Below are 26012 nucleotides of genomic sequence, written 5' to 3' on the forward strand. Positions count from 1 at the left end.
CGCGCGCCCGAAAAACGAGAATAATGAAGAAACGTGATTGCCGACAGTCTCGTAATCGGATATCCATGTGCCGCGAATAACGTAGAAATCCGAATGATTTCATAGTTTGTTTCTAGAGGTAAGTTAGATACATGACGGACGTTTCAACGATATTATGAACTGATACTGGTCGACAAATCTGTCTAAATCGCTTTATTAAACAGATAGAATGCTTATGATATAAAATCTTTTATAAATATGCATTTTTTATCGAAGACTTTTTATGATTTTTATTGTAATGGTGCTTCATATCTCTTTAAAAATGTTACCTCATTAATATATTTCTGTTTATCATCTTATGTAGAAATATTTATAATTTAATAAATTAAAGCATCTGTTGTAATTAGTGAAATTTGTAATAAATGCGATTTATTGGAACATGTAAAATCTATGGGAATATGTAAACATTTATACACAAACACATGTAGAAAAATTTAGCTGTTTACAATTTTTAAATCACATAAAAATATTAAATATTTCATATTGTATTAAATATTTTACATTTATATCTCGCTCTCAATTATATATTATGTGAAAATTCACATAATATTGATTGTTTATACGATGGCCACAAATGTTTCCCGTATCAAAAGTTGCAAATTCTGCTCTCAACGATATTTTGTTAATCAAAACACCACAATTATACAATAGATTTATAAAACCGATGAATCATTTTTTACCAAATATTTTCCTGAAAAACAAGTTATAAATGCACATTACTTAATTTCTGTTGTACACGAGGAAAAATCGATTAAAATTTAAAATATCTCTCTTTAAAATATTCAGTATTTTTAAAATAAATTTATATATATCCTATTATTCAGCCGTTATTTTACTATTTTGTTTTACATCACTTTCGATGTGATAATCAATAAAGTAAATGATAAATTGATGATGAAAACCCGATGCGAGTCGAGGCTTTTACGAGTCGCTCGTAAAGTAGCACCATGTGTTTCATCAGCGCTAAATTGTTCCTCGTACTTCGGTAAAAATATCACCTTAACTGCAAGCGAAGATAAAATTGCGTAGCATCTACGGAATTCTTTAATAGACAGGCGTTATGCGGAGCTAATTTAACGGTGCGTTTTACGCACCGCGTTTAGAAACGCGTGTTGCGTCCTCGTGTTCCTGCGACATGGCCGAACGTGAGTCGCATAATTATGCAACGAAGAACAGCCGTGTCGAGAAGGTGAAAAAGAAGACACACCTCGGACGATTTTTTCTGTTTCTTTTTTTTTTATTTTACCACGGGCAACGTAACCAGACGTTAGTCCATTATTGCACAGCTCGGCTTTTTGAAAAATTTGTGGTATGTCGTTGCAACAGCTAGTAAGTACCGGGGACTGACTACGATAAAATGTTCCGGCGGAATGATGTGGCACGTAAAAATTATATTAGTTCACGCAACGCGCATAAAGATGACCATTTTTTAAATAGATGTGAGAAATTTTATGTTATCCAATCCTTGTGTATTAAAAAAAATTGCAAATTTTTTCATTAAAAAGGTTAAAATTTTAAGAAAGTTCTTAGATTCTTTAATAAATTAAAAGTGAATATAATGAAAGTGTTAGACCCGAATTTAATCATTTCATTCTCTGAGAAAGAGAAAGAAAGATGTAAATTTACAAATATGTGCAAATATATTTTATAATAAAATATACCGCAAAAATAAACGAGCAATTAATTTTATACACAAACAAATATTATAAATAAAAAGTCATAAATTTTACTCACCTCATAATTGTTCGACATCTAACGTATTTCTAGGCTTCCTCCTTCTCTCTTCTTCATCCTTAACTTTATCACTTCACTTTAGCACTTTCCTTTTTTCTTTAAGGCACTCACACGTAATAATATTTATTCGCGAAAATATATAGTTAATTACGATCATCCACGCATTAATCAACAGAAACTGATCACGCAGCACTTTGTGTGTTTTCAATGTTATTTATATTTTATTATCTTACGCAAATATCAAAATATACAAAATGCGATTATTCCTTACGAACAATTAATGATTATCAGATCTCGATAATTAACTTCCTGTGTGGTTAATTATTTATTAAGTAAATGCATTACAACGTTAATTCGGAATCTATTTTGTGTCCATGACAGTTTATGATATCACCGTCTTTATTCCAATATTATGCAATATTATATTATTTGAAATATAATGGCTAATTAATACGCAATTTTTGAAAATATATAATCGAAATTCAATATTGCGCCATACATCTCAAACACATAAAATCCATGAAATAAATATATTATTAATAAATAATCATATATTTCATATTCGTGATTACTTGAATCAAATAACCACATCCCATATATCATTTATCGCAATAGTTGATTAATTGTGCGGACTGATGGTCGTTAATTGTAAAAATTGTAAGGAACGAACGCATTTTTAAGAATAATATAACAATATATGGAGACTTGTGCTGTTGCGTGCTCATTCAAGCTCCGTCGTACGAAGACTAACAAGGCTACCGATGACAACAAGGTCATATAAACAAAGCGCGCTCGCTATACGGCTCGTACGCCGTGAGAAATAAACATTAAATACCGTGTGATCGTTAAATTCGCTCTACCGCCATGAAATATATTTAATATATTACGAAATAAATTAATGTAAAATATATTCTCTTTTTTCAATTTTAAATAAATAATTTTTAATAAGTGTTTGATATATTATGTTATTTTGTTATTTGAATTACTCAATTTTACATTCGTATTACATTACATATTTTCAATCTGAAAATAATGAGCGAATTATATTTAAATTAACGAAAAATTCACAATGTCATGCAAGATATTCGAAATCAAAGATTAAAGAAATAATTTACTTTAAATATCGTATTAAAGTTATAATTTATAATTGTTTTCTGTCGTTCTGATTTCTATTGAAATGTATAAATCGTGCGAAATATTTGCTTTGATACTCGTCTGTTTATTAATCATCAAAATCGAGCATAATTAATTAATTAATTGATTAATCACGCGGATTGATAATATCTATTTTTTAAATTAATTTCTAATTTGTGAGGAATAATCACATTTATATCTTTGAAAGAATAACACGTTATATCAGATTCCGCGTTTATTCCTTATAATGTATAACGCGATAACTTTGTTGTTACTCGAGCGATGGCCTTGTTATCATACGCGCGGTGGCCTTGTTGTCATTCGCGCGCTATCCTTGAGTTATTCGTACGTCGACAAGAAACGGGCAAGAAACAACGATGTAAGCCACTCCGTGTGTTGTATTACCTTTCGAAATATGATTATTTTATCTAATCATTACAATTAATGATTAATTTACATAATTAATTATCTTCCGCGATAAACAATATGTAAAATATTATCGACGAATTATTAACGATAGTTATTTGATTCAAATAACAATAGACATACTATATCTTGTTGTTATGAATAATACATTTATTTTGCTGATTTAATGTGTTTAAGATACTGAATTTCGATTATATATTTTAAAAAATCGCGTCATAATTAATTATTAATTCGATTAACATAGTATCGCGCTGTATTAGAATGAAATCAGTGATGCCATAAAACACCAAAAAATAGATCAAAATAAATAAAATGTGCGTCGTGTGTGATAAACATGAAAAATGTGAAATGTACAAAATTGTGCGATCGTTGTTTCGTGCAGTTTAGTGCGCGGACAATCGTAATTAATTATGTTTTCGCGAGTGAGTGCTTTTGCGCATGAGTGCCATAAAGGAGCAACCAAGGATGTAAAAGAGAGGAGAAAATCCAGAGAAGCATCAACGAAACAACAATGGAGCAATCATGTGGTGAGTGAAATTTATAACTTGGATTTGATTTATTATATTTGTTATTTGCGTATAAAAGAGAAATAATTACTATTCAGCATAAAAATTTATCTATGATATTACTTTATTTTTCATTATGAAATGTATAATATAATATATATATAAAATAATATAAGGATATAAAATTTAGATTTGATTTAAAATATTTTCAAAATTATCTGCTATAAAATTAATCTATCAAGAGTCAGGATCTGAAAGAGTTCTGTTTAGTTTTAAGTACTTAATGGCGCGCACTTAAATGTATGCTTAAAAATTGATCATCCTCTTTTCGTTTCATGCAAAAAAATTTACTGAAGAATTTTATGTAATATTTTATAATTTCTGATTTAAAACAAGAATTTATTTAATTAATTTATTATTATATAATGCATTGTATTTATATAAATTTTTATATTACCTTTTTGTTTGTTATTACGTTTAGTGTGTCTAAACATACATTTAAGTATACGCAAATATTTCAATCTGAACAGAAGCTCTTCTAAACTGTAACTTTTAAATTATTTTTTTTTTATAATGGGAGTGTTTAAAACTTGCATTTCGAGCAGATAGCATAAAAATGACTGCTATGAATTTTTCCAAATATATACTATATATATATATATATAATAAAGAATTTTGAAGCTCTCTTCATATGAGTTTTGTATTTTGAGTAATATTATATTTTAAATTTTGAATCGTGTGGAGTTTTATTTTCGCAACTTTTACAATAATAATATTTGAAGGTGAATATCCATTTATAAAGTATAGAAGCGATGTCCATTTTCGAGAATTAAAAAACGTCACCGTAAAATTTCGGGAATTTTTCATTCGTCGAGTAGGTCGAAGCGTCGCATGAAAACCTTTCCATGATGCTCTCGTCTTATCCGAAAAAGTAGTCGTCCCAGAAATGCAAGAGGCACGTAAGTGCAGCCTATGTACGTGGCATGCACTCGTAAAGAGGATGCGCCTCGTGTGTGGTGGATGATGCGACACGCGTCTCTGAGTAACCCTTGAAATATCACTGAGACTCTCTTCCGAAACGTATGTGATATATACGCGGTCACGTTTTTTACGTGAACTAGACGTGCGGAAGATGTTCGCCAGTGAAAGAAACGACCGCGACGTTTATTTTTTAATAATTTTATTCTCGGTCGTTACGCGACTGCGGTCTTCAACCTTTGGAGGAAGACTAAACTGATAAATCGATTTCTGTCAATGGAGACATCACCATTGTTCAATGGCTAATTTAAGTGGAAATTAATTCACTGGAATGAGCCACATGAGTTCGCTGGATTTTTCGCGCGAATCGCCAGTGATAGGAAAAAAATATCGCCGATACTTTTTATATTCTTCCTATAAATTTATTAAAATACATACCGACATCGAGAGATCTCGTTATTGATGTAAATACGGATAATGTTTGAAATTATTTGCCATTCTCTCTATAATCGTATTTCGCTTTTCCACGTTCTTTTCACAATTTTATTTCCCAAAGGATTATTTATTAACAATCGACAATACGACACATTAAAAAAAAATGCTAAAATAAAAACACGGAATTTAATACGTACACAATGTGTCTCTCTTTACTATTATTATATATTAGTGCAAATAGATCTATTTAAAAAGCTGAATTTAAGTGCCTGTGTAATTGCATATGCTCATATTTACATAGAAGACTTAGCAGTAACCCAATTCTATCCCCGGATATTGTAAATATGAGGTTAAATGAGAGCATACGCGATAATTTTGTCTGAGCTTACAAACACAGCTCATTAAGATACGTATCTCCGTGCATGAGTCTGACCACATGCGCCAGCTATCCCTTGCTCGGTAGTAGAATGAATTCAAGTTTTCACCGACAGATACTGGCTTTATAATGGAGTGTAAACGAGGCTAATGCGCGCTCATATAGAATACTATTTAGTCTAGCCACCATATCGCTGATATTGTTAACGTACTAATTAGCACTTGCACGCAATGCATTAACCATCAATATTTACATATAAATTAAAGTTCCTGTTTTCACAAACGTGTCACATTAAATCAGGGAAATTCTAAACAATATCTTTGAATCATTTCAAGTGCTACGATCGAATAATCATTGATGTAGTGAATAATTTATGGATCAGTAGTTGTCAGTCAATTTTTCTCGCGAAGTTACACTCTTTACGTTCTAGAGTTCTAGAGTTACACTCTTCACGTTCATTCGTTCCACCGTTTAACGGGATTATCTGTGTAGTGTCGTGTACGGGGTAGTTTTCGCGAGATTTCGCGATCGAATAATCGCGCTCGCGGAATACTAATGCGTTTAACGCATTCATCAGGAGGTCCACGAACGGCAGTTTCGTCGTCGTCGTCGTTGCGCGATCATGCGGCGACAGTGGTACTCAACGTAACTTTATTTATGCCTGTAACGTCAGCTCATAAATTTCAGCCGGCAGGACTAATCGCGAATGCAGATGCGTACACAGATTCCTGTGTCCGAGAGGGAAGAAATTTCGAAATTTCGATCGGGCGGCGCACCGATGCGATGGCGGATTCGATACGTCCGTTCGTCGTCGTTTCGACTCTACGCCGCGCATGTTTATTGTCGCATAATACATAGCATTATGTAAATTGGCCGCTTACGCCTGTACGCCACGCGAATAAACCGTGTTGATATGTTAATGTAACAATGACTCTCGCGTCCGCTATATGGAATGATCGGCTTATATTTATTGCAAAAGTGCCGGGGGTAGGATTGATTGCGTAATTTTTTCCGCTCTAAATATCGACGGCGACATCTCGGAAAAGTTCGCTTTTTGGTAAAAATAGCCGTCTCGTATGCATAAACAAGGTTCGTTTTCAATTAGAATTTATAATAATTACGGCAGATATTATTCGTAAATAAATATGCTTTCACGTAAATTCACATATATCTGTCATGAGCAATTACTTTTAAAAGTCGCTTGATATTTATTTTCCTGCCACTAGGTTTAATAAAGACGGAGACTAAATACACTATTTGATAAATACTACATATTGCTCGGAATATATCCTCGTTACTAAATGGATGTAAATAAACTGCGCGATGCGAGGTTGTAAAACGGATGACTGTAAAGGACGTGTGGAGATAATTACATTCAAAACCCTGATACATATTCTGCTTTAATGGAATAGAGCGAGATGAAAATTAAAATGCGAAATTTTATCGCATTTTAATGAATGTGTAGAATATATCCGAAGCAAAGTTGGGAGAGAGATAATAACCAGTTCGCGCACGCAGCGCACTTGGCGCACCTGTTACTTGTGGACTTCCAATTAAAAGTCAGCACTCGTAAAGAAAGGCACGTATGCCGTCTGCACTAATTTATACATATTTTCTTAATTGCATCTATAAAATATATTCAATTTGCTCTAATAACGTAATAAACTTTTCTTAAAAAAAATTCTCGTAAAGCTAAAATTTTCTCATTTCGTATAGACTAAATACTTTATATATATTTTTTTATATTGTTTTATGAATTAGAAAGTTAATACCGAAATTATATATATATTATTATCTATTTACATATTAGCACTATTCTGTGTAAATTTACACAACAAAATATTGAAGGTGATTCAAATATTATTCAATAATAGCTATAATGCATTGACAACGATTATCGCGTTCATTCGATACACACATTCGATGTATTAGTTAGTGCAGCATCACATCGAGTGTCATCGACATCGTAGCACGACGCCTCGACAATTAATTTCGATTGGCAGCAATCACGCCGTCCGCCAATTTTATTTCAAGCTCCAAAACTCGTTCGGCGTTCTCGTTGTCGTGCCTCCTAGCAACGGGCAATCACATTCGCGCCGAATGCGACGATAATAGAAGAAACGGTCGAGCGTCAATTAATGCCAATAATGCGAGCGTCAATGTCGTGAAAATTATTTTCGAGGAATTACGCCCAAGAGCTTCAAAATAATTCAGTCCACGATTCGTCCTTTTGCGGTCCGCGGCTTAAAATGATATCGATCGTAATAATCACGTTCACGTTGCGGCTTATAAGTTCGCAACTTTTCGAATATTTCGCTGCGTTTTCATATACTCGCACATGTTTCGTTTACAAATATCGGTATCTGCGATACACCGATTTGAAAATGATGGAGTAATATACTCAACACGTGATATCGTTTTTCTCTGGCATTTGAATATTTATCGAGCATAATACTTTTCACGTACCAGAGTTCGGCAGGTTATATCAAATTTATCATAACACTTAAAATTTATAAGGTTCTCCAGATTTGCATATTCTGTAAATGAAAAAAGATCAATCTAACGGGGAGTTTTTCAAATTCTTATTAATAACAAAATATATGTATAATTAAAAATACATGATATTTAAATATATATTTCTAAAGTAGAGGTAATTAATACTTTTTCAATTTTCTTATAAATTATGTAATTTGCACACACATATAATAAGAATAAGATTATTTTTTTCGCGCTTAATATAAAATTAATTATTTTATTTTAACGAAAGGATCTCCGACTAAATAAACGAGATCATAATTTCGTTTTATGTCAGTACTAATTTCTGTTACAGCGTTACATAGTCAAACGGTTCTCGTTCCCTTGTGCCCGTGACACGTTAATTACCTGTAATACCGCTGCGATCTTTTCGTGATTATGAACGGTGCAGGATGTTAATATTATAGCACATTATAATAATGTATATAGGTCCGCTTGTCCCCGGAAAATGCTTACAAAAGCGACTTGACCTCTGTGACGTTATATTAACATATTTGACAGCTATTTAACGATAAATGACAGCGCATTGTGATGATTCAAATAAATTTACTAAGTTCTAATAAATCTACTAAGTTTACATTTCACAATTTTAGAAAAAGCTTTTCTTAAAATTGTATTTCTTATTGGATTTACATACATACGTATTGCAAGAAATCTTACGATTGCAAATAAAATTTGGCAATTTATTATTTTATGCATTTTATATTTGAACAAACTTTTCCTCAAATTAGAACTTTGAAATTGTTGATAAGAAAAATCTTCTGAATATTTCAAAAGTAATCGAATTATACTGTGGTCACTGAAAATCATGAGTTTCTCCTTGCTCTACATCCTTTATTCTTAGTTTATTTAAAAGCTCTTTTGAAAGACGTCACACAGTGTTATTTCACCAACAATCATGGAGTTGGTCATAGATGGTATATTGCCCGCTCATCAGATTTCCCAGCGGAAAAAGAAATTCAAGGTGAAATTTTCTTGAAAACGTCTAGTCCGTGACGCTCGTTTTAGCATCTCTCCCAGATAGTCGGACGTTACTTCCCGTCGGTTACGCTTCCCCGATGGCTCTCAGCGAGACGCGAAGTTGTAAGATTGTCGGACGAGAGAGACTTGTGAAGTGTGAGTAGAGAGGATGAAGGAATGAGGCGGCGGACGAGATGGTCGAGGGTCGCGAGAAATGACTTTTCGTCCCCCGAGGATATCTCCGCTCCCGGAAATATGGATATAGGCAATTAAAATTACGTGATGGCAGAACGGAGTGGAAGGAAATAACAGAGGGAAGAGGGAAAGGATACCATGGGGGAAAACGAGTAATGACAGACAGAGCGACGGGATCCTCTATTTCGAACTCACTTTACGTCTATACGAAAAGCGGAAGAAACGCGCGACGCGAAAAAGAGTCGCGGAAGGATTTATCGTCCCGGCGCGCGAGGTGCATTGGTGTGACCTAGAATTATTGCTCTGGAAGAGTGTCGTCGTTGCCGGCAACGAGGACGATGGCGACAGCGGCGACGACGACGACGAGGACGAGGTCGGACTCGACGATCGGCTCGATCCCGTAGAGACAATCCGTTATTTCTCGATGGCGAGAGCGCCGAGATGTCGTTTTTTGATACGTCACGTTTCACCCATAGTCGCCGGCTGCTTCATAACAAAGTTTCTCGCCACTTGCGGAGAATTGTTTCTCCGGATATTGCTCGCACCGTTGAACAATCTTTAATCTACATTTTTATGAAGTGCATCGCATTAATGGACAGAAACCAATACTTTTCATTATTTGGAGGAGCAGCAGCAAAATAAAATAACAATCGAAAAATTTATTAATGAGAAAACTTATCGTAAAAAAGGAAATAGATTAATATACTTTAGAATTTGTTTTCCCTCGCTTTATTGTCGAGCTCAAATCTCATTCTATATACCGAATAAAACGAAAAGAGCGAGACACATTTGCAGTTTGCTGCTTATGAAATTGTATTATCTACGCTGATACGTTTGCTTATGGAACCGGAAAAGATGCGGCCTTTGAAAATCCATGTGAAAGAGCCCGCTCGTCAGAAAAGAATTCAGCTGACAAGCGAATTCGTTGAACGCTTACAGTTGACGCACGGCCGTAATTTCTGTTTGGTGTTCCAGTTGATGTCCCCGGTCGAGAAAGCGTGAAGCGCCGAAGCAACGTGAACTTTGAAGCTGTCGGAAAGTTTCTCCGGGATTTCCTACGAATGCCCCGTTCGCGAGCGACAGCTCCTAGTTCGCGAATCGAATAGAAAGAGACTCGCGCTCTTAGAGCTCTGTCGAGAATCTGATGTAGACAGCAGTCACTCCACTATCATCCGGACGGTAAACTCTTGAGCACCGACTTGCTGACTCTAGCGATTGTGAGTATAAACGATATTTAGCCGCTGTATGTATCAAAACTTCAAGTTGTCGACTTTAAGTTTACATCGACGGATAGAATTCAAATGTGCGATGTGTTGCAAATTGCGTGATAATGTATATTAGAACTATAGAGGAAAATTTCCAGAGATGTATTCTCATATTGAATTACTATTCATGGACAAATTGCATAAAAGCGAATTGAGACGTCTTATTGATTTTAACATATTCTTCGACGTTCTCGTTGAGATGTTTTCTACAATATCTTTCAGTCTAGCTGATGTTTATCGAACATCTCGCATTCTTACGACATCTTAACTCTTCTCCTGACCAACCATCTGCCATTTTATTCTGCCATAGACGGTTATTGTATTATTATTGGCCTCCTTGAATGGCTCATAGCCCGACCGTATCGCTCATTCCATTTTTTTTCTTTCTAACATTTTATCTCGGCGAAGAATTTGTCGACATGACGTGTTTCAGTTGCATAATAGAGGAATGTTTCGTCTAAATTTTGGATGTAGTATCTGATTGGTTAATGAAATAAGGGATATTCGCAGAGTCATTAATATATCGATCGGTAGAATCTATATATATGTGTGTACATGTTCGTATGTATGCACGTCTGTGTGCGCGAGAATAAAATTATCGCAAAAGTTTGCGACAATTTTAAAACAGCATTTTTTTTTTGCTCCGGGAACAGTAATTGAGAGGTGGCAGGCAAATTGGCTCGATAGCCGCTAGCGCCAAATTATCACGCGACCAGTCTGCCTCGACGCAACATTTTAAAGCGGATATGTCTGAGTTCTCGCACGATGTATTCGCTACACCTCTCGCGAACATGTCGTCTTTCTAACATTGAATTCTTTATGAATCCCTTGAACACTTTTAATTATTTATCTGCTTGTTTCATTAATACTGAAACGTCTAAAAATGATTATTGGATTCACAATCAGTCGACCTTTTAATGAATTTATCGTTAGATTTAGTTTTCAATGTACGGGGCACGAAAATTTTCTGTCGCCGCGCGATATTCAATGTTCTGTTATGAAATTCTCTATATCTCTCGCGTTTCATTCCGTTTTCTCCGTCTGGCGCCACAACGACAACATAATTTCCTTCCTCGAAGAAAGCTTCGATAGCGATGGCGCTGATCTGGCGTATTGATTCCTCCGGCTTGGTTAAAGGTTACATGGACGACGGAAATTTCGATGGATTTCTGATCCATGCTCGTAAAGGTTTATTGAGACTCTAAGGGCTGATAGCGGAAGAAAAGGAAAAACGAAAGAAAGAAGGAAACATCCTCCTTTTTTGCGTTCGTAAGATGCGAAAGAGAGTAGAGGGATCCGGTGTTCTTATTTGCGTCACATCTCTGTTGCTTCTCCAAAGCTCGCTTCATATCACTTCTTCCTCAAGCTCGATCTACGGAATTTTATCCCGTCGACATTTTTGTCATAAAAATTAGAATTTTGAATTTTATTATTCATGATCTCTCCTATGATCGTGAAGAGCTATGATCGTTGTATGGTCTCTTTATGATCGGCTTATAATCATAACACAAAAGAGATAATAAAATTGAATGAGAAAGAGTATAATATTTTTAATTAAATATTATCGAAATTTTATAATAATAATCTTAATTATAATGTTAACAATCGAAGTATTATCAAATGTTATCGATGACATTGATAGCGATGATTGGAGTCTTAGGCTGAACTTTATATATATATATATATATATATATATATATATATATATATATATATATATGTATACCTGTATATATATATATTTTTTTTCTTTTTTCTTTTTTTTTTCTTACATCACTACATTTATAATTGAAATTATATATTATACAATTTATGAAAGATTTATTTTATGCAATTCAAGAAAGGATTATTAAAAACTTTATAAAAAAAATAATTATAGTTTACATAATTAAATCTCTAAAATTGGACTTAATTGATATAACTGAAAAACCTGCGAATATTTTATTAATCTCATGAACAGATTTATTATTTTCAATGCAAATTAATATTACGGATATATTTTTCTGTATCCGTGTATTGTCCTGAATGAATAGAAATTTCAAGAGTACCTCAAACTGTATCAATTTTGTTGAAAACTTACGTGGGCCAGAAGAATGCGATCAAAGCATTAAACAATAAATGAACGAAAGATGCAGGCAAATCGCGAAAGAGATGAGGCAAATCTCGAAACAATCTCGAAATCGAACGCTTTGCGTTCCTGTCTTTCCAATTAACTCTATTCTACAACAAAAACAGCTTCATTAGGAGAGAACAATGCAATTAAGGGCTTCCTCAGGAGGATAAATGCGGATCAACGGTGGGGTATGGGTGGATGAGACGCGACCTCGTCTGAGGAGCATCCGTCGTTCCTCCGTTATCGATCAGTGGCAAGAAAGGGTGAACACCCCGTCGAGAGTGCTCGCACCCCCTCGCGATGAATATTCCGCATAAACAATCTGATTCGACGAATTTCACAGACGACGTCTCAACCTTCGCTGATGTTATTCGCAGACTCTATCTTGTACTTCCGTTATTTACTCTTTAGTTTTCCTTTTTTCCCCATTGTTGAGCTATTCAATCAGCCCAATTTCTTCGAAACAAAAATCAGACGAGAAATAACACGAGAGATATTTTACAGAATCATAAGAGCGAGGATTTTTCAAGGCTTTTCTCCTCCTCGAAACTGCATACATTATGAAAATCTTAAATCAAGATGATTGAAAATCGATCTTCAATAATCTTGATTAATGATTATTTTCTCCAACAGTATATGATTTTGATATATATTAGTTAAATATTGTTACTGTAACAAATGCAAATAATTAAAGTATACCACTTTTATGCTATCATAAAAATTGGGATGGCTGTAGTTTGGTTAAATTTCTCCCACAATCTTGTCGCATAAAAATATCATCAGTCACAAAAATAAACACTTAACGTTGTCAGAAGAAGAAAAAAGCAGATAGAGCCAAAGTGCTTCCGCTATTATATTCTTTCCTATTGAACGTTACACGAAAAAGTTCTACCAGCCAGCGAAGTTAAGTAAATGCTGTGCGAGAGACTGCGATCGAGAACGACGTCGCCTCGTGCTGGAACGTGCGAGCATTTCGACAACGCCGACGATCAGGCGCGGTAATAACGGCGCCAGCATAAATAATACAGCAGTCGAAGATCCGAAAAAAGTCGATCGAAATCGGACAGCGAGCGCGGTTAGTCGCCCGTAACTACTGACGCTACTCGGCATAGACCCGAGGGAGAGGATGCTTTTTCCGGCTTCTCTCCTACTCGGTCGCTTTGTTCGCCGGCGGAAAAGCGATAATAACGAAAAGTTTGCCGTATAGTCGAGGCTATGCTCGCTCCCGCTCGTCGTCGGTGGAGTGTCGACGTCCAGGGGGCAACGAGAAGAGCGATTCGACAGAGGAGGCTATCGCTTCGGAAAGCACAGCGGAGCGTGGAAAACAGTTGAGGGAACAGAAGAACGGAAAACAGTTGCGAAACTGTTGCAATTCTTCCAAACTGCCGCTACTCGCGCGCGGCCATCGGCTCTCTTCCTCCACCCTCGAGGGATGATATCTCGTGGAATCCCTCGCAACTCTTTTTTTCCTCTCTTCTGCCCGCGTCGCGCGTCTGACCGGCTTTATCATCTGTTAATAGCGAAATAAAATCAAAGCGGAACAAAATTCGCGGCGCGGAATCGAAGATACGCAAACAAGGGCGCACTATTTTCTTTCTTCCTCTCTTCTGTTTCCTTCACGTATATGAAGCGGCAGTGGATGCACCACCCCCTCACCGTTTTGGTCGGATCGTCGAAAACTTCGGACATTGCATTATGCCAAAGTATAGTCGTGGCGGAGCTACGGACGAACTAATACCGGTTTGCTGCTGAATCGGAAATTTGGCAGGGCTCCGCCGTCTATGATCCCTTCCATCTCTTCGACCGGTTCCCAAGTTTCTGTTTTCTAACGATTTCTAGCTCTGCTGCGTGCAGCTTTAATTAAATTTCCGAGATGTGAAGAGGATTATTCTCGCGGTGGTTCCAACGGAGAGGTGTGCACGCTTTAAAGAAAAACAGCTTCTTTCCCGAGCACGCCACCATTTATTAATTCTGTCTTAAGGTTTTATATACGGCACTTGCGGAGTAAGTTTCTTAAAGTGGTTCTTGGGTGTTCGAAGAGCCATTCATTTATGTGATAAGGAATGTTATCAGCCCCCCATGTTTTCTCCTACTGACGTTCCCACTTTTAAACCAACAGGGGATAACATCGGAGAGACTTTCCGTCTGTTTTGTATTCTAGCACTTGCTTATCTCGTTTTGAGAAAGTCTTCGGGAACATATGAGGGAATTCAATGTCCAAAGTTGGAGCGTGAATGCGATACTTATTGTCACGAATAGTGCACCTTCGTGTACCGTACTGGGTCATTCTGTGTCCTGCTTTCTAGTCCTCGCGTATTATATGTGTTTCTCCTGTTAAATTTCTTAAAAGCATTATTGCAGCAAAATTGATATATAAGTAGTTAAACAATAATTCTACTGATTTTAAGTAGTAAATTGAAATAGTTTACAGATAGGTTGGAAGATAATTACATTTGATTATTTTATGATACAAAAATCATTCATTCTTCATTAATATTAAATTGTAATCAACGTAATCATTTGATTATATCTGTAACATTTAAAGTCACATTTTGTGAACGAAGTGAGAAATTCATTTATATAATGTCAAACATGACGATTTAGTCAAGCTTGCTAAAATGGTTATTTATAACATAAAATTTATATCAAACTAAACTATCAGATAGTGACAAAATATATGAAACAATTTTATATTACACAGATGTACAAACACCTAATAAGTTGATGTTCCCAACAAAAAATAAAAATTATATAAATAAGATAATTGAATTGTAAGAAAAGGAAAGGAACTGAAAATATAGAGTACATAATATCAAATTTTACAATACATATAGATTAATATTATCAATAAAATTATAAATTATATAAATGAGTTAATTGAATTGAGAGAAGAGAGACACTCGAAATACAATCGAATACACCAAATTCATAGTTTACGAGTGAGGTGCTTCGGGCATTGAAGTATCGAAATATCGTACTACCTGCTTCTATCTGATTCTATGGGGACCACCAAGACTTGAAACATACCGACTGAACACGGAAGAGGAATGAAGATCCAGGAAAGAAAAGACAGATTCGATAGAGTAAAATACCCGTATAAATCAGGTTACCCTTCGTCGTTTTCTTGTTGGGATGAGCGCTCTAACCGCTGAAATTCGATCGTTTTCTCTTTTGTTTACTGTGGAGAAAATTCTCTACTTCATATAAAATTAATTCAATAAAAGTTCGCTTCGTTTTTCTACGAAGATGCCGCAACATCGCGCGCAGATATCTAATTTTGGGGTCTAATAGCATTCAGGAAATTTAGTGTCACACGATTGTCGATAGATCGACACGTGGCGTCGGTGGAAGCAGCTGCGGCTTGATGTTATGTTGCAGGATTATTGGGATGAAACAATCAATGCGGTCACCCAATATACGCACTTCCACAGTGTATTTGGTGTTGCAAAGCAAATTGTATTAATCCATATTATAATTTAGTAGCTAATTAATTCGAAATTCAATTTCATTCGAGAGGGGATCATTCTAATAATGCATATAAATTATAAACGATAATATTTCATGTGAATAACAAGAGTTTAATATATTTCAATATTTTCCAATAATAATACAAATACATGCAATGCAACATAAAAAATATAATAAAAAATTGTTCAAATAACTAAGATTTCTAATGTATACAGTAAATCTTTTGAACAGATTTTATAGGGAATATTGATTATGTAATATAGCAGCATTTTACAAATTCAAAAGTGCTTGCAAATAAAAAGCAAATAATACGGTTCAACAGAAAAATCGTGGTTCTCCGATACAGCCCATTGTGGCTGGGACGCGAAAAGAACTCCCTTATGATGCGTACGTGCACGTGAGTCGAAAACATATCGGTTTTCCCTATGATATCAGAACTGCGAGTGCAAACGCGTGTGCAACGTACGCTATGTAGTCCAGTAAATTTTCGTTGGATGATTCTAAAAAAGTTTCTATCTATAACTGCGAAAAATGGTTTTTAAATGTTTTATTTTACATTTAAAAAGCGTATCGCGTTTTCGATGGATTTTTACAAATTGCTATTTCGAAACGTGATATTCTTGATAACTCTCGTACATTAACGTATCGCAACAATATAATCGCGATTTACGTTTTATGCGTATTCGTATAACTGTAATAAAAGCGAAACGAAATATGAAAATTATTTAATGCGCGACAATTTTACGTTAATTAACGCGAAAGGAGGGTTATTTGTTCAGCCCTTAAGTCTCTAGATAATTACCGGATGCTTGAGATTGTCTTGGGGGCTATTTATTTATTCTACTCCTTGAACAATGTCGCGGTCCTCCAGTGGGAATCGTCGAGGGTAGAAATCGACGTGCTCCTCTGATTACGACCGAGTTTCTTCTCTCTCAGACTCTATTTTCGACTCTCGGTCTCGTTCGCTGTTTTGTCCTTTTTCTCTTTCCTATCACGCCCGTCCGTTTCACGATTACACTCCGTTTTCAGTGCCAACGTTTCATTTCGATTATCCGTAGCCCAGCAAGGTGTCAAACGTTCAGTTGTTGGATCGTGCGAGTGTTTTTCCTGGCGTGGTCCATGGTTCTTTTTTTTCTCGCGCGAGCAACTTCGCTCGATTTCTCTCGCCAAGAAAATTCTCTCGCGTCGACCACACGTTGATAGCGTTTTGTAAACGCTATCAGAATTGCTGTTCCACGGTCGACAAATTGTCAGACCGACATGTAGGGTTGCGGAGAAAGTCTGGAATGTGCGCTGTACAGGATCAGCAAAATTGTTTATCTATACAGTACAGATGCGCGTATACAACACGTGAAATAGATAACAAGGAATTTCATACGATGATTACACATGGTAGCTACTGATCATCTAGAAAGTTCACTTTTGTATCATTTCGATCGTTGCTTCCTGTACTCAAGATGGACAAGGAGAATATCAGACATGCAATACGATGCAGACGCTTTCTCTCGTAGTTGATGTATTTCTATGCAAATACTGTTGTGCAGAGGAAGTATCTTCTCGCTTCTTTTCCTAAGTAACCGTGTAGATAATAAGGCGTATCCGTGCGAAGTTGAAGCGAACTAGGTAGAGTGCAATGCAATTACGGGACTGGAATGGTATGACTGGCTTCATCTACTCTTATTTCTTTCTTGGATGATTCACGGCGCGCAACTTGGGAGTAGGTGAGCGCTTGAAATGGCGGAAAACTATTTTCGCGAATTTTCCACCAATGGAATTATGTCCCTGACGATATTAATCCCATTTGTAAACTCAACCAGCGTAACGAAAATCGAGAGTTTTGTCGATGACTCATCAAATGTACCAATTTCAGTTAAGAACTCGAACCTTTTGTATCGAGAAAATCTTCGAGTGCTACGGAGAAATGCAATAATGACTTTCGCTCGTTGTATTCGGGTTGTTTTTATACAATATAAGTAGAATTAAATGAGCTAGTAAAGTTTCCTCCATGTGAAGCGTTCCCATGTCAACAATCGATACAGAAATTTTATTTTTACGATTTAAAATAAAACGTTTTTTAATAATCTCTTTTTAAAAATCTCGTTATAAAAGATGTCAAAAATTGTAAAAGTATTTATTTCTAATTATAATTATAACGTAAAGCAGTTTAATGCAAAATAGAAACAGACAAAAATACAAACTACGAACAAATTTAATTTTACATTTTCTATTTATTTTTACAAAAAATACTTTTTTCTAGTTACGTTACGTTTTCCAATCTTCCTCGTATAAATATTAATAATAAAATAGTTTAACATTTAAAATAATATCGATGGTTAAATACAAATAATAGTACTTATAATTTATTATAGCAACATTGATGGCTAAGTACCAACAATAAAATTTATGATTCATTGTAATTTATAATATCAATAATATTTAAACGATTAACATGTCATTTTTCTATAGAAAAATAATATTAGTGCATGTTAAAATTTGCTGAAAAGATAGAATGATACGAATCAAATGACGTAAGATGCCAAAATTATCGGTTAAATCTTTGTTCCAAACTTATGTCATATGCGTCTTTATTGCTCTCGTAATATGAAGTATTTGTATTTTTACATATTACTTATTGTTAGTCTAACTGAAGAGCAACGTAGCGTGTCCTTCGAACTTTTAGATTTTCTCGTATCGTAACTTTCTGCGAGCTAAACAAACGTTCGTGGGTTAAATTATTTTTCATTTTGTCCATCGCGAAAAGTCTCGCTCTGATGCACGAGATTTTTAGTGGAAACTTTTAGTAAAACACAGTAGCCCCGTGTGTAATGTACGCGCGTGTAAGGTGTGATAAAGAGCGCACTATCTCGCGTAATTAATGTGTAAACCTACTTTAATCCTAGCTGCGCGGTCAAGCCGAGTTCGTACAGTTGTCTACCGCGTTTCATAGTTAATTCGCCCAACTTTAATCGCCCGTGACACTAACGACTTTCTTATGCTCTTGCTTTATGCTATGCCCAAGCGTAGCGGACGCTAAGGCATTACATCGTCGCCCAACATTATGAAAGCTTCTAACCAAAATATAGAATTTGCAGGGAAAAAAACAAAGCATACAAAAAACTTATCTTTTTCAAAAATTCCGAATTATTTTCCATTTATCTTTTATAATTGCATTCTATATATTTTGTATATTTTACGTCATCAAATCATTACAATTATAAAGTAAAATAAAAATTAATATTTGAGTACTTTGTTTTTCTGCTGACATTATAGAATAAATTAATAAACTTACAATTTATAGTGTGTAGAGAATAAATATCGTTCAAGGAAAGTGCACAGATGCAATCAAAGTCAGAAATAGAGTTGAGAGATTGTAACGAATGATGAGTTTGCAGAAATATGGCAAGAGAAATAGGCATGAAGGCGAAAAGAGAAAAAAAGAAACGGTAAAACATACTAAGCCTGATATATATATATATATATATATATATATATATATATATATATATATATAACCAAGTTTTCCAATCTTCCAACGCCGAACGAAACTGAGCTCACGGAGTCGAAGCACGCAACATTCCGCTACGTTACATAGAGCCTATTCTATTTTCTATCTTATAACCTATCATATATCTCATTTCGCGTCAATGACGTATCATCCGATATAGCCTTACGGAATTTAAAAAAATATCGAGATAAAAACTTATTAGTATTTTTGTATCATTGCCAGAAACATTCCGCTACATCAATTTTAGCATTTACGATAACTATTGTTCATTAAATGTAAACATTTGCTCGTGACGTTGATTTGCTATAGCATATTTGGAGACGCCGAGCGTGGTTTAATTAAACATATATGCGTAATGTAACATAAATACAAGTGATATTAAAATATTCTAACGAAACACAATGCACTATTATATGTGCGTATAAAGAACGCATAACTTGCTAAAAAAATTTATCATTATAATCGGATATTTCACCGATCCTTTATCAACTTGTAATAAATATTATTAATATATTTATTTATTAAATAAAGTCTTTTTGCCTATAATTATTATTATTCACATCATTACTTAGTTAATTGATTTATATATAATTAAATAATCTGCATTTTACACAATTACAATTTTATATAGCGCATAATATTTAAATAAACTTGATGAAGGATGAAGTATTTTCTGTGATATTAATCCCAACTGTATGAGATTTCATGGTTGTGAAAATATACGCAAATCCAACGTGAAATATCTCCGTGTACGGACGTTAATCAAACCTTAAGATGAAAAACAAATAGTCTTTGCCCTCATGTATTTTGCATAGCTGTTGGACGGATGTATTAATATCCGAGAGCGCAGCAGCCACTATCGGTCTTCGGGCGTGTGAAGAATTCATTTACTCGACCTAAATAAGAGCACGTGCCCCCAACTCGAATAAAACGATGTGCATAGGTAATTAATCCATGCCAAATTTATTCTCGCGAACTAGATCGAATCTGGAACCAGTTTCGATTCTATAATATAGGTCAAAAGGTCTCGGGGATAAAATTGGGATACTACGACCGACGTAGAAAGACATACACACAGAATAACCGTTTCGAGATCAGCCAGCTATCGATTTTCAATTCGTAACTCAGCAATGCTTTGAGAGACGAGATAACGTACGTCACGGAATGATCAAGTGGCGAGCGTGAAAACCCGTTTTCCAAAAATGGTTCGACATTTTCTCTCCCCTTCTCCGATCTCTGTAGAACATTTCGCGAATGATTGCTTAACTGATTCGTAAAAAGAATTGTGTTACTACATACGTAATTTATGTCAGTTTTTTTATAAACTAAAAACGGTGTCGCGCGTGCATTATCTACTGGATTCGTAATTAGAAACTTTTCTGTATGGAAACTGAATTAATAAGATTGAATCTTTCTTTTTCTATGTGTTCTGTGCATGTGGCCACTTGAATTTTTCTTGAACTTTAAAAGTATTTTCTTTTTACGAGGATTTTTCTTCGCAAACGTAGTTTACTTTCGTCTGCGATGAGCAAGTCGCTAAGTAAGTCGCGAAAGTTACATTGTATGCAGAGTGGACGTGTATCCAGAGTGAAGATAAAATTTTCGAACTCGCGCTCGATTGACAAAGCAGATACAGCTACGTCGCGAAACTTTTTTGCAGGTGTAAAGAGGCACAGTAACTTGGTAAGAAAACTCCGTCGCTATCCGCGAACCTTCGAACCTCGTTGAGGAGGAAAGCTTTGTCATTCGTAGGCAAATTTAGTGTATCGCTATCTGCATCATTTTTACGCGACTCCACGAACGTTCCGAAACAATAACCGGCGGTATTCACGAATACAAAGATAGAATCGTTTGGAAAAGCTCTCGTCGCCGATGTTTCCACTTGTCTTACTTCGGGTTGTATCAGCGCGCGCACGCTTGACGTCAATATCGAGTGCACTGTAGCTAGAATTCCCATCCGAGAATCTTTCAAACTCTCGGAGAATTCAGCGTTTTTCCTGAAGCGAATAGTTTTCCAGATATTTCAGATACTCGCGGGAGTGAATATCTATTATAAACCCCGTTGGTTTTTCTCCATTATATCGAACCGAAGAATCGTTTCAAGTGTCATCTCTCATTTGTATTCCTACATCGAAAATATAATTTACGTTGTAAGAATAAAAAAAACTCAATCGCGCCTAAACTATAATGGAATATATAAAAAATAGTGAAAAGTTGAGTACAGAGTTGCGCATAGTTAATGAAAGAAGGTGAAAATTTTAAGGCGGATTTTAAAAAAGTTTTAATTAGTTTTCACACTTATGAGAAAGTGCATTTTGTTCTTGATGATGATCGCGAACAAAGTGTCAGCTTCCCGTTAACACTTCAAGGTATAAATAGAAATGCATTATATTTTTCATTTTTATCATGACAATAGATCAATTTATTTATTATTTCTAATAGCTCCAAATATATATCAAACAATTTATTTAAAATTGTACGAAACTACGCAATTTTTTTTAACAAAGTGTTTTTAATGAATGTTAGGAGGCGATTCTTGCGAGAACCTTCGCCGCGCGTCAGCTTAACGTTAAGTATTTCGAAAGGGGATTTACTCTGCGATGAATAAGAACGTCACTTAATATCAAGCGAGTATATTTGGCGTCTTCATTAAAATGCAAAATTTCCTGCAATTGCCTTATACCCGCAACGGCGATACCTGTTTTCTCACAACGACGCTTTTATGCACCGAGTGTGTGTGTAATATTTTTCCGCATAGGAAGGAGTTTATATTCGCGAACGAGTAAAGTCATTACCCGTATTCCCTTCGCTCGCATCCTTTTTTCCCATCTCCAACATTTTTTTATCTTGCCTAAATCCTCGCAGGACAACCAGGGCGAGTTGCTTTCACAGTTATCCGGTACGAAGCTTCAGGGATGCGAGTAGACTGAGGGGAGGGTTTGCTAGGAAGCTCAGATAAGAGAATCGCCACTTACCGAGAGAAAAATGCACCTAGCTGATTAAAGAGTTTCCCCAGGAACGGATTGTGAATTCTTCCTCATAGCCGCGAGCGTTGTAAAAATTCCGCGAATGTTGAAACTTTAGTAATGTCGCATGGGTGTGTAAGGATATTTTTTAGATGATTCGCTCGTTCACATCGTAATAAAGGTAAAATCAATATTATTATAATTAAATATTAAGGAAATAGGTAAAATAATATAACGAAATCTTCAAATAAATTTTTTTGCAATTTGTGTACTGATTAGAAAACTGAGAAGGACTAAGTCACGAAATTTCATTATCTTCGTAAAACACTTATGGCATTTTGCAATCTCGTAGGCACAACAAGTTACGTCCCTGCGTCTTGCCTAAAGATCTTTAAAAGTCAGTCCTAGCCTCTTCTCGCGCAACGCATTCATTTTCGAACAAACTTTAGTCGAAATAACGGAGGGTGTAATTGACTAAGATACCAGATAGCAACCGACGAGTTTGCGCGACTGCCTTAGACGATCACGAATCTTCTTTATTGTCGAAGTCAGAGCGCAAACGTCGGCCAAGTGTGTCCAAATAAATGGTATACATACTCTTTTCAACCTAGACCTTTCTACACAACCATTCTCTCCCGCAGTTCCACCCTAAACTTGCCTCTTGTCCACCGGAATTAACCGACGCCGCGCTACTAACTTTGGGGATGAATCGGGTACGTGGAAGGCATAAATTAACTTGCATGACGTCGACACGAGTTTAACTAGTTCCCAACACTTTTTACCAGACCGCATCACATCGTTTTGGTACACATTGTACTCCGTTTCGTTGTCACTTACTTGTGCACACATTTTACGAGGCAAAAGAAATAAAATAAAAAAAAGAGAAAATCGATAGGTCATACTGATATACATTTATAAAACATAAACAAGAGTCTCTAACAGAAATATAATCAGTTAATCGATTGATATTAAAGAAACGTTATATCTGCCGTGCAGAAAAGCTAAGTCGTACATATTTGATGTAACTAAAATCAATGATATATGCATATTAATTTATTTAACTTTATTACGATTAGCTTTATTCATTATTTTATTGCGATATATGATATTAATAATAAATAAAATATAAGAATAAAAATAAAAAACAGAGATAAAATAAGACATTATATTATTACAATATCGATTGGTTTTTGCAATTTTTGTGTATGATACTTGTATCGGTCAATCATAGTAGTAAAAAGATTAACTTAGTGCACATACTTGATTGCGCAACAAGAAAAAAAGATGAATCAATCATTATGATTTTATGTACAAAAAAACTAATAGTAATTATTAAATAATTTATCAAAATTAATTTTTTAATTTATCAAAATTATATGGTACTTTGATACTGAATGTTTTGATATATTGAAAGATAAGAAAAATTCAAAAATCATTCTCGAAAAATGTTTATACATTTGCATTGAAGAAAGAAAGAGATTTAACTGATCGTTGTTGGACATTAAAAATTTTTTATTGCTATTTTGTTCAAGCACACTCATCTATTGAGAAATTATTCCCAGTTGAATGCAAACAAAGTGAAAACGTGAAAAGAGTAAATTGCAACTATACAGAGAACAGTTTATCAATTCACTGGTCAAAGAGCGGTTTTCAAAAGACGAAATTGAATGAGTCGACCTCGTGCAAGCTTTTTTCCCTTTCTTTAACAGAAGAAATGAACGTCGAGAATCAATGGCTGAGTTACAACTCGAACTGAATCGACAGAAACGAAATTCCCATGATTGACCACAAAGAAACGCATAATTATATCCGAGCCGAAAAAATTTTAAAATTGTTTCAAAAGTTGCAATATCCTAAGCATTTTTTCGCGATACTCAATTCAGTCATGCCAAATTGAAAGCATGATGCAATTTAAATCAACAAGAATATTATGAATGTGATGTATCTATGTTAATTCGACGATATATAATGCTCGCTTCAAGATTTACATTGGTTGGTTCAACGCAGTCTTCACAAATCTACGAAGCAGTACGATAAACTTGAAGTTTCAACGATGAAATTCCGTGTAAGACAAGCTCGATCACGAATTCATTTCGTTGTGAATTTATCCAGCTGGCACAGTTTCAGATTCGTAGCTGCGATGTCGTCGCATTTTGCGCGCTCAGCTAACCTGAGCGTACGGAAAACTAATCAATTTACTAACGCCGCGCATTAATTGTGGCTTCAGTAACGTCGTGTAAGTAAGTCACACACTCACGCTTTGCTTCGTGACCCGAATTATTCAACTGAGTGCAACCGCGTTCCGCATCATCGTCCTACTTTCGAAACTTTGCACTTTAGCGACTTAATCGTAAGACCGAGACAGTGGCGCGATCAATTCGCAAGTCGAAAGCCTTGCATAGGAAAAGCACAAAGCAGCCGAATAAAATTTCGATACGAATTCCTCGTAAACGTTATGTGGAACTTTGCTCCAGAATTCATTATTCAATCAGTAATTTCTCATGCGCGTTTTCTTTTTTCGCGTCTCCTCTCTTTCTTTTTCTGTTTCATATGTGCATTTTGATTCTCGAATTAGAAACGATTGTACATAGTCGCGAGAATAGACACGATTCGTGTTGGTCATGAAAATTCCGTATGCTAGTAAGCGCTAGTTATAATCCCGAGAGAACCTATATCAAACCACACGTAAATACACAACTAAAAAAATAAATATAGTTTTATTACATGCAAATTCTTTTATTCATTGCGAAGTGTATTTTATTTTTGATGTATTAGATTGATTTGTTTTCCAAACCAAAAAGTTTCGTTAATTTCGTTAAGATGCGTAATGATTTTTTCAATGAGAATTTGTCCTAATTTTTAGTACAAAAATCAATTATAATGCCAATTATAGCAAAATGAGACATTTAAAAAATTTAAATTTTAATTATAAATCATGTTGATGCATTCTGTTTGAAGACATTTAGATAATTATTAATTGTGGAAATGGAGATTAGATTTAAAAATTTTATAATTTTCTATATCAATCTGTTTTCTTAACAAGAATATCAATTTACAGAGAAATATTGTTTCACACGAAACTATCGATTATCGAAGGACGCAATTTATCACGTAATATAATCATGGAATATAATTAACGAAATCTGTTGACAACTATGATTCTCTCGTTAGTCCAAGCTCTTAAGGAAGTCTGTTTTTTTTCTAAAAAACAAGTCCGACCAATGTCAAATCAATGTTGACTGTATCTCGCAGGTTTTTTAATTCCGTCGAGAGCTCGCTCATTTCGGTGTAATCGTTGAAATTATGGGTGATGTCGCGAGATACTGCATCGTTATCACCGAGAGGAAAATACGAAGAGAAATAGCAAGAAGCACGAA

General features: G+C 35.1%; 2 protein-coding genes and 1 long non-coding RNA gene across 4 annotated transcripts in view; 1 reads left to right on the forward strand and 2 right to left on the reverse strand.

The window, feature by feature from the left end:
• LOC145976532 (protein phosphatase 1H) overlaps positions 1-1978 on the reverse strand; it is a 74300-nt gene extending 72322 nt beyond the window's left edge. The window contains exon 1 of the mRNA XM_083107691.1: positions 1774-1978. The gene's annotated coding sequence lies outside the window, so the exon portion shown is untranslated. The remainder of the gene's footprint in view (positions 1-1773) is intronic.
• Positions 1-26012, reverse strand: part of LOC145976534 (uncharacterized) — a 78900-nt gene that overhangs the window by 30414 nt on the left and 22474 nt on the right. Inside the window, exon 5 of one of the 2 annotated variants that reach the window (XR_014440268.1) lies at positions 17809-18075. The exons of the other annotated variant lie outside the window; for it this stretch is intronic. This is a non-coding gene — a long non-coding RNA (uncharacterized LOC145976534). Of the gene's footprint in view, positions 1-17808; positions 18076-26012 lie in introns of those variants that run through there. 2 annotated transcript variants of the gene reach the window in all.
• The window catches only part of LOC145976530 (uncharacterized), a 228868-nt gene continuing 206549 nt past the window's right edge, over positions 3694-26012 (forward strand). Inside the window, exon 1 of the mRNA XM_083107683.1 lies at positions 3694-3860. The gene's annotated coding sequence lies outside the window, so the exon portion shown is untranslated. The remainder of the gene's footprint in view (positions 3861-26012) is intronic.

This window comes from Camponotus vicinus, unplaced genomic scaffold (assembly GCF_025532165.1).
Source record: "Camponotus vicinus isolate PSW18456_S1 unplaced genomic scaffold, iyCamVici1.0 SCAF_9, whole genome shotgun sequence".
Taxonomy (NCBI): Eukaryota; Metazoa; Arthropoda; class Insecta; order Hymenoptera; family Formicidae; genus Camponotus; species Camponotus vicinus.